A 14,736-nucleotide genomic window follows, 5' to 3' on the forward strand; every position below is an offset into this window, starting at 1 on the left:
TCTATCTATACTAACCTCCATCAGGTTGCAAATTCAATATAATTTTTTCCTGTATCTAGCTCTGAAAAACTATTTCGGCTTCTAGCAGTGTGCGGGACTTGTTCTATTAGTTCATCTATACTAACCTCCATCAGGTTGCAAATTCAATATAATTTTTTTCTGCATCTAGCTCTGAAAGAATATTTCGGCTTCTAGCAGTGTGTGGGACTTGTTCTATTAGTCCATCTATACTAACCTCCATCAGGTTGCAAATTCAATGTAATTTTTTTCTGCATCTAGCTCTGAAAAACGATTTCGGCTTCTAGCAGTGTGTGGGACTGGTTCTATTAGTCCATCTATACTAACCTCCATCAAGTTGCAAATTCAATATAATTTTTTCCTGCATCTAGCTCTGAAAAACTATTTCGGCTTCTAGCAGTGTGTGGGAGTTGTTCTATTAGTCCATCTATACTAACCTCCATCAGGTTGCAAATTCAATATAATTTTTTTCTTCATTTAGCTCTGAAAAATTATTTCGGCTTTTATCAGTGTGTGGGACTTGTTCTGTTAGTCCATCTATACTAACCTCCATCAGGTTGCAAATTCAATGTAATTTTTTTCTGCATCTAGCTCTGAAAAACTATTTCGGCTTCTAGCAGTGTGTGGGACTTGTTCTATTAGTCCATCTATACTAACCTCCATCAAGTTGCAAATTCAATATAATTTTTTCCTGCATCTAGCTCTGAAAAACTATTTCGGCTTCTAGCAGTGTGTGGGAGTTGTTCTATTAGTCCATCTATACTAACCTCCATCAGGTTGCAAATTCAATATAATTTTTTTCTTCATTTAGCTCTGAAAAACTATTTCGGCTTTTATCAGTGTGTGGGACTTGTTCTATTAGTCCATCTATACTAACCTCCATCAGGTTGCAAATTCAATATAATTTTTTTCTGCATCTAGCTCTGAAAAACTATTTCGGCTTCTAGCAGTGTGTGGGACTTGTTCTCTTAGTCCATCTATACTAACCTCCATCAGGTTGCAAATTCAATATCATTTTTTCCTGCATCTAGCTCTGAAAAACTATTTCGGCTTCTAGCAGTGTGTGGGAGTTGTTCTATTAGTCCATCTATACTAACCTCCATCAGGTTGCAAATTCAATATAATTTTTTTCTTCATTTAGCTCGAAAAACTGTTTTGGCTTTTATCAGTGTGTGGGACTTGTTCTATTAGTCCATCTATACTAACCTCCATCAGGTTGCAAATTCAATATAATTTTTTTCTGCATCTAGCTCTGAAAAAATATTTCGGCTTCTAGCAGTGTGTGGGACTTGTTCTATTAGTCCATCTATACTAACCTCCATCAGGTTGCAAATTCAATATAATTTTTTTCTGCATCTAGCTCTGAAAAACTATTTCAGCTTCTTGCAGTGTGTGGGACTTGTTCTATTAGTCCATCTATACTAACCTCCATCAGGTTGCAAATTCAATATAATTTTTTCCTGCATCTAGCTCTGAAAACTATTTCGGCTTCTAGCAGTGCGCGGACTTGTTCTATTAGTCCATCTATACTAACCTCCATCAGGTTGCGAATTCAATCTAATTTTTTTCTGCATCTAGCTCTGAAAAACTATTTTGGCATCTAGCAGTGTGTGGGACTTGTTCTATTAGTCCATCTATACTAACCTCCATCAGGTTGCAAATTCAATATCATTTTTTTCTGCATGTAGCTCTGAAAAACTATTTTGGTTTCTAGCAGTGTGTGGGACTTGTTCTATTAGTCCATCTATATTAACCTCCATCAGGTTGCACATTCAATATAATTTTTTCCTGCATCTAGCTATGAAAATCTATTTCAGCTTCTAGCAGTGTGCGGGACTTGTTCTATTAGTCCATCAATACTAACCTCCACCAGGTTGCAAATTCAATATAATTTTTTTTCTGCATCTAGCTCTGAAAAAATATTTCAGCTTCTAGCAGTGTGTGGGACTTGTTCTATTAGTCCATCTATACTAACCTCCATCAGGTTGCAAATTCAATATAATTTTTTTCTGCATCTAGCTCTGAAAAAATATTTCGGCTTCTAGCAGTGTGTGGGACTTGTTCTATTAGTCCATCTATACTAACCTCCATCAGGTTGCAAATTCAATAAAAAAAATTTCTGCATCTAGCTCTGAAAAAATATTTCGGCTTCTAGCAGTGTGTGGGACTTGTTCTATTAGTCCATCTATACTAACCTCCATCAGGTTGCAAATTCAATGTAATTTTTTTCTGCATCTAGCTCTGAAAAACTATTTCGGCTTCTAGCAGTGTGTGGGACTTGTTCTATTAGTCCATCTATACTAACCTCCATCAAGTTGCAAATTCAATATAATTTTTTCCTGCATCTAGCTCTGAAAAACTATTTCGGCTTCTAGCAGTGTGTGGGAGTTGTTCTATTAGTCCATCTATACTAACCTCCATCAGGTTGCAAATTCAATATAATTTTTTTCTGCATTTAGCTCTGAAAAACTATTTCAGCTTCTTGCAGTGTGTGGGACTTGTTCTATTAGTCCATCTATACTAACCTCCATCAGGTTGCAAATTCAATATAATTTTTTCCTGCATCTAGCTCTGAAAAACTATTTCGGCTTCTAGCAGTGCGCGGGACTTGTTCTATTAGTCCATCTATACTAACCTCCATCAGGTTGCGAATTCAATCTAATTTTTTTCTGCATCTAGCTCTGAAAAACTATTTTGGCATCTAGCAGTGTGTGGGACTTGTTCTATTAGTCCATCTATACTAACCTCCATCAGGTTGCAAATTCAATATCATTTTTTTCTGCATCTAGCTCTGAAAAACTATTTTGGTTTCTAGCAGTGTGTGGGACTTGTTCTATTAGTCCATCTATATTAACCTCCATCAGGTTGCAAATTCAATATAATTTTTTCCTGCATCTAGCTCTGAAAATCTATTTCGGCTTCTAGCAGTGTGCGGGACTTGTTCTATTAGTCCATCAATACTAACCTCCACCAGGTTGCAAATTCAATATAATTTTTTTTCTGCATCTAGCTCTGAAAAAATATTTCGGCTTCTAGCAGTGTGTGGGACTTGTTCTATTAGTCCATCTATACTAACCTCCATCAGGTTGCAAATTCAATATAATTTTTTTCTGCATCTAGCTCTGAAAAAATATTTCGGCTTCTAGCAGTGTGTGGGACTTGTTCTATTAGTCCATCTATACTAACCTCCATCAGGTTGCAAATTCAATCAAAAAATTTTCTGCATCTAGCTCTGAAAAAATATTTCGGCTTCTAGCAGTGTGTGGGACTTGTTCTATTAGTCCATCTATACTAACCTCCATCAGGTTGCAAATTCAATGTAATTTTTTTCTGCATCTAGCTCTGAAAAACTATTTTGGCATCTAGCAGTGTGTGGGACTTGTTCTATTAGTCCATCTATACTAACCTCCATCAGGTTGAAAATTCAATATCATTTTTTTCTGCATCTAGCTCTGAAAAACTATTTTGGTTTCTAGCAGTGTGTGGGACTTGTTCTATTAGTCCATCTATACTAACCTCCATCAGGTTGCAAATTCAATATAATTTTTTCCTGCATCTAGCTCTGAAAATCTATTTCGGCTTCTAGCAGTGTGCGGGACTTGTTCTATTAGTCCATCAATACTAACCTCCACAAGGTTGCAAATTCAATATAATTTTTTTTCTGCATCTAGCTCTGAAAAAATATTTCGGCTTCTAGCAGTGTGTGGGACTTGTTCTATTAGTCCATCTATACTAACCTCCATCAGGTTGCAAATTCAATATAATTTTTTCCTGCATCTAGCTCTGAAAATCTATTTCGGCTTCTAGCAGTGTGCGGGACTTGTTCTATTAGTCCATCAATACTAACCTCCACAAGGTTGCAAATTCAATATAATTTTTTTCTGCATCTAGCTCTGAAAAAATATTTCGGCTTCTAGCCGTGTGTGGGACTTGTTCTATTAGTCCATCTATACTAAGCTCCATCAGGTTGCAAATTCAATAAAAAAAATTTCTGCATCTAGCTCTGAAAAAATATTTCGGCTTCTAGCAGTGTGTGGGACTTGTTCTATTAGTCCATCTATACTAACCTCCATCAGGTTGCAAATTCAATCTAATTTTTTTCTGCATCTAGCTCTGAAAAACTATTTTGGCTTCTAGCAGTGTGTGGGACTTGTTCTATTAGTCCATCTATACTAACCTCCATCAGGTTGCAAATTCAATGTAATTTTTTTCTGCATCTAGCTCTGAAAAACTATTTCGGCTTCTAGCAGTGTGTGGGACTTGTTCTATTAGTCCATCTATACTAACCTCCATCAAGTTGCAAATTCAATATAATTTTTTCCTGCATCTAGCTCTGAAAAACTATTTCGGCTTCTAGCAGTGTGTGGGAGTTGTTCTATTAGTCCATCTATACTAACCTCCATCAGGTTGCAAATTCAATATAATTTTTTTCTTCATTTAGCTCTGAAAAATTATTTCGGCTTTTATCAGTGTGTGGGACTTGTTCTATTAGTCCATCTATACTAACCTCCATCAGGTTGCAAATTCAATGTAATTTTTTTCTGCATCTAGCTCTGAAAAACTATTTCGGCTTCTAGCAGTGTGTTGGACTTGTTCTATTAGTCCATCTATACTAACCTCCATCAAGATGCAAATTCAATATTATTTTTTCCTGCATCTAGCTCTGAAAAACTATTTCGGCTTCTAGCAGTGTGTGGGAGTTGTTCTATTAGTCCATCTATACTAACCTCCATCAGGTTGCAAATTCAATATAATTTTTTTCTTCATTTAGCTCTGAAAAACTATTTCGGCTTTTATCAGTGTGTGGGACTTGTTCTATTAGTCCATCTATACTAACCTCCATCAGGTTGCAAATTCAATATAATTTTTTTCTGCATCTAGCTCTGAAAAACTATTTCGGCTTCTAGCAGTGTGTGGGACTTGTTCTCTTAGTCCATCTATACTAACCTCCATCAGGTTGCAAATTCAATATAATTTTTTCCTGCATCTAGCTCTGAAAAACTATTTCGGCTTCTAGCAGTGTGTGGGAGTTGTTCTATTAGTCCATCTATACTAACCTCCATCAGGTTGCAAATTCAATATAATTTTTTTCTTCATTTAGCTCGAAAAACTATTTTGGCTTTTATCAGTGTGTGGGACTTGTTCTATTAGTCCATCTATACTAACCTCCATCAGGTTGCAAATTCAATATAATTTTTTTCTGCATCTAGCTCTGAAAAAATATTTCGGCTTCTAGCAGTGTGTGGGACTTGTTCTATTAGTCCATCTATACTAACCTCCATCAGGTTGCAAATTCAATATAATTTTTTTCTGCATCTAGCTCTGAAAAACTATTTCAGCTTCTTGCAGTGTGTGGGACTTGTTCTATTAGTCCATCTATACTAACCTCCATCAGGTTGCAAATTCAATATAATTTTTTCCTGCATCTAGCTCTGAAAAACTATTTCGGCTTCTAGCAGTGCGCGGGACTTGTTCTGTTAGTCCATCTATACTAACCTCCATCAGGTTGCAAATTCAATCTAATTTTTTTCTGCATCTAGCTCTGAAAAACTATTTTGGCATCTAGCAGTGGGTGGGACTTGTTCTATTAGTCCATCTATACTAACCTCCATCAGGTTGCAAATTCAATATCATTTTTTTCTGCATCTAGCTCTGAAAAACTATTTTGGTTTCTAGCAGTGTGTGGGACTTGTTCTATTAGTCCATCTATACTAACCTCCATCAGGTTGCAAATTCAATATAATTTTTTCCTGCATCTAGCTCTGAAAATCTATTTCGGCTTCTAGCAGTGTGCGGGACTTGTTCTATTAGTCCATCAATACTAACCTCCACCAGGTTGCAAATTCAATATAATTTTTTTTCTGCATCTAGCTCTGAAAAAATATTTTGGCTTCTAGCAGTGTGTGGGACTTGTTCTATTAGTCCATCTATACTAACCTCCATCAGGTTGCAAATTCAATATAATTTTTTTCTGCATCTAGCTCTGAAAAAATATTTCGGCTTCTAGCCGTGTGTTGGACTTGTTCTATTAGTCCATCTATACTAACCTCCATCAGGTTGCAAATTCAATAAAAAAAATTTCTGCATCTAGCTCTGAAAAAATATTTCGGCTTCTAGCAGTGTGTGGAACTTGTTCTATTAGTCCATCTATACTAACCTCCATCAGGTTGCAAATTCAATCTAATTTTTTTCTGCATCTAGCTCTGAAAAACTATTTTGGCTTCTAGCAGTGTGTGGGACTTGTTCTATTAGTCCATCTATACTAACCTCCATCAGGTTGCAAATTCAATGTAATTTTTTTCTGCATCTAGCTCTGAAAAACTATTTCGGCTTCTAGCAGTGTGTGGGACTTGTTCTATTAGTCCATCTATACTAACCTCCATCAGGTTGCAAATTCAATATAATTTTTTCCTGCATCTAGCTCTGAAAAACTATTTCGGCTTCTAGCAGTGTGTGGGAGTTGTTCTATTAGTCCATCTATACTAACCTCCATCAGGTTGCAAATTCAATATAATTTTTTTCTTCATTTAGCTCTGAAAAATTATTTCGGCTTTTATCAGTGTTTGGGACTTGTTCTATTAGTCCATCTATACTAACCTCCATCAGGTTGCAAATTCAATGTAATTTTTTTCTGCATCTAGCTCTGAAAAACTATTTCGGCTTCTAGCAGTGTGTGGGACTTGTTCTATTAGTCCATCTATACTAACCTCCATCAGGTTGCAAATTCAATATAATTTTTTTCTTCATTTAGCTCTGAAAAATTATTTCGGCTTTTATCAGTGCGTGGGACTTGTTCTATTAGTCCATCTATACTAACCTCCATCAGGTTGCAAATTCAATATAATTTTTTCCTGCATCTAGCTCTGAAAAACTATTTCGGCTTCTAGCAGTGTGTGGGAGTTGTTCTATTAGTCCATCTATACTAACCTCCATCAGGTTGCAAATTCAATATAATTTTTTTCTTCATTTAGCTCTGAAAAATTATTTCGGCTTTTATCAGTGTTTGGGACTTGTTCTATTAGTCCATCTATACTAACCTCCATCAGGTTGCAAATTCAATGTAATTTTTTTCTGCATCTAGCTCTGAAAAACTATTTCGGCTTCTAGCAGTGTGTGGGACTTGTTCTATTAGTCCATCTATACTAACCTCCATCAAGTTGCAAATTCAATATAATTTTTTCCTGCATCTAGCTCTGAAAAACTATTTCGGCTTCTAGCAGTGTGTGGGAGTTGTTCTATTAGTCCATCTATACTAACCTCCATCAGGTTGCAAATTCAATATAATTTTTTTCTTCATTTAGCTCTGAAAAATTATTTCGGCTTTTATCAGTGTGTGGGACTTGTTCTATTAGTCCATCTATACTAACCTCCATCAGGTTGCAAATTCAATGTAATTTTTTTCTGCATCTAGCTCTGAAAAACTATTTCGGATTCTAGCAGTGTGTGGGACTTGTTCTATTAGTCCATCTATACTAACCTCCATCAAGATGCAAATTCAATATTATTTTTTCCTGCATCTAGCTCTGAAAAACTATTTCGGCTTCTAGCAGTGTGTGGGAGTTGTTCTATTAGTCCATCTATACTAACCTCCATCAGGTTGCAAATTCAATATAATTTTTTTCTTCATTTAGCTCTGAAAAACTATTTCGGCTTTTATCAGTGTGTGGGACTTGTTCTATTAGTCCATCTATACTAACCTCCATCAGGTTGCAAATTCAATATAATTTTTTTCTGCATCTAGCTCTGAAAAACTATTTCGGCTTCTAGCAGTGTGTGGGACTTGTTCTCTTAGTCCATCTATACTAACCTCCATCAGGTTGCAAATTCAATATAATTTTTTCCTGCATCTAGCTCTGAAAAACTATTTCGGCTTCTAGCAGTGTGTGGGAGTTGTTCTATTAGTCCATCTATGCTAACCTCCATCAGGTTGCAAATTCAATATAATTTTTTTCTTCATTTAGCTCGAAAAACTATTTTGGCTTTTATCAGTGTGTGGGACTTGTTCTATTAGTCTATCTATACTAACCTCCATCAGGTTGCAAATTCAATATAATTTTTTCCTGCATCTAGCTCTGAAAATCTATTTCGGCTTCTAGCAGTGTGCGGGACTTGTTCTATTAGTCCATCAATACTAACCTCCACCAGGTTGCAAATTCAATATAATTTTTTTTCTGCATCTAGCTCTGAAAAAATATTTTGGCTTCTAGCAGTGTGTGGGACTTGTTCTATTAGTCCATCTATACTAACCTCCATCAGGTTGCAAATTCAATATAATTTTTTTCTGCATCTAGCTCTGAAAAAATATTTCGGCTTCTAGCCGTGTGTTGGACTTGTTCTATTAGTCCATCTATACTAACCTCCATCAGGTTGCAAATTCAATAAAAAAAATTTCTGCATCTAGCTCTGAAAAAATATTTCGGCTTCTAGCAGTGTGTGGAACTTGTTCTATTAGTCCATCTATACTAACCTCCATCAGGTTGCAAATTCAATCTAATTTTTTCCTGCATCTAGCTCTGAAAAACTATTTCGGCTTCTAGCAGTGTGTGGGAGTTGTTCTATTAGTCCATCTATACTAACCTCCATCAGGTTGCAAATTCAATATAATTTTTTTCTTCATTTAGCTCGAAAAACTATTTTGGCTTTTATCAGTGTGTGGGACTTGTTCTATTAGTCCATCTATACTAACCTCCATCAGGTTGCAAATTCAATATAATTTTTTTCTGCATCTAGCTCTGAAAAAATATTTCGGCTTCTAGCAGTGTGTGGGACTTGTTCTATTAGTCCATCTATACTAACCTCCATCAGGTTGCAAATTCAATATAATTTTTTTCTGCATCTAGCTCTGAAAAACTATTTCAGCTTCTTGCAGTGTGTGGGACTTGTTCTATTAGTCCATCTATACTAACCTCCATCAGGTTGCAAATTCAATATAATTTTTTCCTGCATCTAGCTCTGAAAAACTATTTCGGCTTCTAGCAGTGCACGGGACTTGTTCTGTTAGTCCATCTATACTAACCTCCATCAGGTTGCAAATTCAATCTAATTTTTTTCTGCATCTAGCTCTGAAAAACTATTTTGGCATCTAGCAGTGTGTGGGACTTGTTCTATTAGTCCATCTATACTAACCTCCATCAGGTTGCAAATTCAATATCATTTTTTTCTGCATCTAGCTCTGAAAAACTATTTTGGTTTCTAGCAGTGTGTGGGACTTGTTCTATTAGTCCATCTATACTAACCTCCATCAGGTTGCAAATTCAATATAATTTTTTCCTGCATCTAGCTCTGAAAATCTATTTCGGCTTCTAGCAGTGTGCGGGACTTGTTCTATTAGTCCATCAATACTAACCTCCACCAGGTTGCAAATTCAATATAATTTTTTTTCTGCATCTAGCTCTGAAAAAATATTTCGGCTTCTAGCAGTGTGTGGGACTTGTTCTATTAGTCCATCTATACTAACCTCCATCAGGTTGCAAATTCAATATAATTTTTTTCTGCATCTAGCTCTGAAAAAATATTTCGGCTTCTAGCCGTGTGTTGGACTTGTTCTATTAGTCCATCTATACTAACCTCCATCAGGTTGCAAATTCAATAAAAAAAATTTCTGCATCTAGCTCTGAAAAAATATTTCGGCTTCTAGCAGTGTGTGGAACTTGTTCTATTAGTCCATCTATACTAACCTCCATCAGGTTGCAAATTCAATCTAATTTTTTTCTGCATCTAGCTCTGAAAAACTATTTTGGCTTCTAGCAGTGTGTGGGACTTGTTCTATTAGTCCATCTATACTAACCTCCATCAGGTTGCAAATTCAATGTAATTTTTTTCTGCATCTAGCTCTGAAAAACTATTTCGGATTCTAGCAGTGTGTGGGACTTGTTCTATTAGTCCATCTATACTAACCTCCATCAAGATGCAAATTCAATATTATTTTTTCCTGCATCTAGCTCTGAAAAACTATTTCGGCTTCTAGCAGTGTGTGGGAGTTGTTCTATTAGTCCATCTATACTAACCTCCATCAGGTTGCAAATTCAATATAATTTTTTTCTTCATTTAGCTCTGAAAAACTATTTCGGCTTTTATCAGTGTGTGGGACTTGTTCTATTAGTCCATCTATACTAACCTCCATCAGGTTGCAAATTCAATATAATTTTTTTCTGCATCTAGCTCTGAAAAACTATTTCGGCTTCTAGCAGTGTGTGGGACTTGTTCTCTTAGTCCATCTATACTAACCTCCATCAGGTTGCAAATTCAATATAATTTTTTCCTGCATCTAGCTCTGAAAAACTATTTCGGCTTCTAGCAGTGTGTGGGAGTTGTTCTATTAGTCCATCTATGCTAACCTCCATCAGGTTGCAAATTCAATATAATTTTTTTCTTCATTTAGCTCGAAAAACTATTTTGGCTTTTATCAGTGTGTGGGACTTGTTCTATTAGTCTATCTATACTAACCTCCATCAGGTTGCAAATTCAATATAATTTTTTCCTGCATCTAGCTCTGAAAATCTATTTCGGCTTCTAGCAGTGTGCGGGACTTGTTCTATTAGTCCATCAATACTAACCTCCACCAGGTTGCAAATTCAATATAATTTTTTTTCTGCATCTAGCTCTGAAAAAATATTTTGGCTTCTAGCAGTGTGTGGGACTTGTTCTATTAGTCCATCTATACTAACCTCCATCAGGTTGCAAATTCAATATAATTTTTTTCTGCATCTAGCTCTGAAAAAATATTTCGGCTTCTAGCCGTGTGTTGGACTTGTTCTATTAGTCCATCTATACTAACCTCCATCAGGTTGCAAATTCAATAAAAAAAATTTCTGCATCTAGCTCTGAAAAAATATTTCGGCTTCTAGCAGTGTGTGGAACTTGTTCTATTAGTCCATCTATACTAACCTCCATCAGGTTGCAAATTCAATCTAATTTTTTCCTGCATCTAGCTCTGAAAAACTATTTCGGCTTCTAGCAGTGTGTGGGAGTTGTTCTATTAGTCCATCTATACTAACCTCCATCAGGTTGCAAATTCAATATAATTTTTTTCTTCATTTAGCTCGAAAAACTATTTTGGCTTTTATCAGTGTGTGGGACTTGTTCTATTAGTCCATCTATACTAACCTCCATCAGGTTGCAAATTCAATATAATTTTTTTCTGCATCTAGCTCTGAAAAAATATTTCGGCTTCTAGCAGTGTGTGGGACTTGTTCTATTAGTCCATCTATACTAACCTCCATCAGGTTGCAAATTCAATATAATTTTTTTCTGCATCTAGCTCTGAAAAACTATTTCAGCTTCTTGCAGTGTGTGGGACTTGTTCTATTAGTCCATCTATACTAACCTCCATCAGGTTGCAAATTCAATATAATTTTTTCCTGCATCTAGCTCTGAAAAACTATTTCGGCTTCTAGCAGTGCACGGGACTTGTTCTGTTAGTCCATCTATACTAACCTCCATCAGGTTGCAAATTCAATCTAATTTTTTTCTGCATCTAGCTCTGAAAAACTATTTTGGCATCTAGCAGTGTGTGGGACTTGTTCTATTAGTCCATCTATACTAACCTCCATCAGGTTGCAAATTCAATATCATTTTTTTCTGCATCTAGCTCTGAAAAACTATTTTGGTTTCTAGCAGTGTGTGGGACTTGTTCTATTAGTCCATCTATACTAACCTCCATCAGGTTGCAAATTCAATGTAATTTTTTTCTGCATCTAGCTCTGAAAAACTATTTTGGCTTCTAGCAGTGTGTGGGACTTGTTCTATTAGTCCATCTATACTAACCTCCATCAGGTTGCAAATTCAATAAAAAAAATTTCTGCATCTAGCTCTGAAAAAATATTTCGGCTTCTAGCAGTGTGTGGAACTTGTTCTATTAGTCCATCTATACTAACCTCCATCAGGTTGCAAATTCAATCTAATTTTTTTCTGCATCTAGCTCTGAAAAACTATTTTGGCTTCTAGCAGTGTGTGGGACTTGTTCTATTAGTCCATCTATACTAACCTCCATCAGGTTGCAAATTCAATGTAATTTTTTTCTGCATCTAGCTCTGAAAAACTATTTCGGCTTCTTGCAGTGTGTGGGACTTGTTCTATTAGTCCATCTATACTAACCTCCATCAAGTTGCAAATTCAATATAATTTTTTCCTGCATCTAGCTCTGAAAAACTATTTCGGCTTCTAGCAGTGTGTGGGAGTTGTTCTATTAGTCCATCTATACTAACCTCCATCAGGTTGCAAATTCAATATAATTTTTTTCTTCATTTAGCTCTGAAAAATTATTTCGGCTTTTATCAGTGTGTGGGACTTGTTCTATTAGTCCATCTATACTAACCTCCATCAGGTTGCAAATTCAATGTAATTTTTTTCTGCATCTAGCTCTGAAAAACTATTTCGGCTTCTAGCAGTGTGTGGGACTTGTTCTATTAGTCCATCTATACTAACCTCCATCAAGTTGCAAATTCAATATAATTTTTTCCTGCATCTAGCTCTGAAAAACTATTTCGGCTTCTAGCAGTGTGTGGGAGTTGTTCTATTAGTCCATCTATACTAACCTCCATCAGGTTGCAAATTCAATATAATTTTTTTCTTCATTTAGCTCTGAAAAACTATTTCGGCTTTTATCAGTGTGTGGGACTTGTTCTATTAGTCCATCTATACTAACCTCCATCAGGTTGCAAATTCAATATAATTTTTTTCTGCATCTAGCTCTGAAAAACTATTTCGGCTTCTAGCAGTGTGTGGGACTTGTTCTCTTAGTCCATCTATATTAACCTCCATCAGGTTGCAAATTCAATATCATTTTTTCCTGCATCTAGCTCTGAAAAACTATTTCGGCTTCTAGCAGTGTGTGGGAGTTGTTCTATTAGTCCATCTATACTAACCTCCATCAGGTTGCAAATTCAATATAATTTTTTTCTTCATTTAGCTCGAAAAACTATTTTGGCTTTTATCAGTGTGTGGGACTTGTTCTATTAGTCCATCTATACTAACCTCCATCAGGTTGCAAATTCAATATAATTTTTTTCTGCATCTAGCTCTGAAAAAATATTTCGGCTTCTAGCAGTGTGTGGGACTTGTTCTATTAGTCCATCTATACTAACCTCCATCAGGTTGCAAATTCAATATAATTTTTTTCTGCATCTAGCTCTGAAAAACTATTTCAGCTTCTTGCAGTGTGTGGGACTTGTTCTATTAGTCCATCTATACTAACCTCCATCAGGTTGCAAATTCAATATAATTTTTTCCTGCATCTAGCTCTGAAAATCTATTTCGGCTTCTAGCAGTGTGCGGGACTTGTTCTATTAGTCCATCAATACTAACCTCCACCAGGTTGCAAATTCAATATAATTTTTTTTCTGCATCTAGCTCTGAAAAAATATTTCAGCTTCTAGCAGTTTGTGGGACTTGTTCTATTAGTCCATCTATACTAACCTCCATCAGATTGCAAATTCAATATAATTTTTTCCTGCATCTAGCTCTGATAAACTATTTCGGCTTCTAGCAGTGTGAATGACTTGTTCTATTAGTCCATCTATACTAACCTCCATAAGGTTGCAAATTCAATATAATTTTTTTCTGCATCTAGCTCTGAAAAAATATTTCGGCTTCTAGCCGTGTGTGGGACTTGTTCTATTAGTCCATCTATACTAACCTCCATCAGGTTGCAAATTCAATAAAAAAAATTTCTGCATCTAGCTCTGAAAAAATATTTCGGCTTCTAGCAGTGTGTGGGACTTGTTCTATTAGTCCATCTATACTAACCTCCATCAGGTTGCAAATTCAATCAAATTTTTTTCTGCATCTAGCTCTGAAAAACTATTTTGGCTTCTAGCAGTGTGTGGGACTTGTTCTATTAGTCCATCTATACTAACCTCCATCAGGTTGCAAATTCAATGTAATTTTTTTCTGCATCTAGCTCTGAAAAACTATTTCGGCTTCTAGCAGTTTGTGGGACTTGTTCTATTAGTCCATCTATACTAACCTCCATCAAGTTGCAAATTCAATATAATTTTTTCCTGCATCTAGCTCTGAAAAACTATTTCGGCTTCTAGCAGTGTGTGGGAGTTGTTCTATTAGTCCATCTATACTAACCTCCATCAGGTTGCAAATTCAATATAATTTTTTTCTTCATTTAGCTCTGAAAAATTATTTCGGCTTTTATCAGTGTGTGGGACTTGTTCTATTAGTCCATCTATACTAACCTCCATCAGGTTGCAAATTCAATGCAATTTTTTTCTGCATCTAGCTCTGAAAAACTATTTCGGCTTCTAGCAGTGTGTGGGACTTGTTCTATTAGTCCATCTATACTAACCTCCATCAAGTTGCAAATTCAATAAAATTTTTTCCTGCATCTAGCTCTGAAAAACTATTTCGGCTTCTAGCAGTGTGTGGGAGTTGTTCTATTAGTCCATCTATACTAACCTCCATCAGGTTGCAAATTCAATATAATTTTTTTCTTCATTTAGCTCTGAAAAACTATTTCGGCTTTTATCAGTGTGTGGGACTTGTTCTATTAGTCCATCTATACTAACCTCCATCAGGTTGCAAATTCAATATAATTTTTTTCTGCATCTAGCTCTGAAAAACTATTTCGGCTTCTAGCAGTGTGTGGGACTTGTTCTCTTAGTCCATCTATACTAACCTCCATCAGGTTGCAAATTCAATATAATTTTTTCCTGCATCTAGCTCTGAAAAACTATTTTGGCTTCTAGCAGTGTGTGGGAGTTGTTCTAT

This window comes from Phyllobates terribilis, unplaced genomic scaffold, assembly GCF_046119375.1.
Source record: "Phyllobates terribilis strain yellow unplaced genomic scaffold, ASM4611937v1 Scaffold_3__8_contigs__length_932513732, whole genome shotgun sequence".
Taxonomy (NCBI): Eukaryota; Metazoa; Chordata; class Amphibia; order Anura; family Dendrobatidae; genus Phyllobates; species Phyllobates terribilis.